The following is a 384-nucleotide window of genomic DNA, read 5'->3' on the forward strand; positions in this document are numbered from 1 at the left end:
CTTTGCTGCCAAGGACTTGGCATCAGCCACCTCAGCCCTCCCTGGCAGTCCTGGGGGCTTCTTCCTGCACAGCTCCCCAGGCACAGGGACCTTTGCTCAGAGCCCTTTGTGGCACAGAAAGCAGGAGCTGGGAGGGTTCTGTGGGTGGGATATGCAGTTTCAGGCATGGTAAGGCTCAAGACCAGGCTCCCAAGCCCCCAGGCTGCAGGAGCAGGGAGCAAAAGCACCTTTAGGAAGTCCCTCCTGCACACACCGAGCTCAGTCTGCAACTCCCCAGCCCCGGCCAGGTCCAGTGGGTGCTGTGGCACCAAAAAATCACAGTTGTTTTGGTTGGAAGAGACCTTGAAGCTCCTTGAATCCAACCATCCCCCCAGACATCGCACG

At 58.9% G+C, this 384-nt stretch overlaps 1 protein-coding gene across 1 annotated transcript in view; it reads right to left on the reverse strand.

The window, feature by feature from the left end:
• The window catches only part of LOC103781043 (LIM and SH3 domain protein 1-like), a gene marked incomplete at both ends in the record, with an annotated part of 4,131 nt that overhangs the window by 431 nt on the left and 3,316 nt on the right, over positions 1 to 384 (reverse strand). The gene's annotated exons all lie outside the window — the stretch shown is intronic.

The sequence above is a fragment of the Merops nubicus genome, unplaced genomic scaffold (genome assembly GCF_000691845.1).
Source record: "Merops nubicus isolate BGI_N331 unplaced genomic scaffold, ASM69184v1 scaffold29941, whole genome shotgun sequence".
NCBI lineage: Eukaryota > Metazoa > Chordata > Aves > Coraciiformes > Meropidae > Merops > Merops nubicus.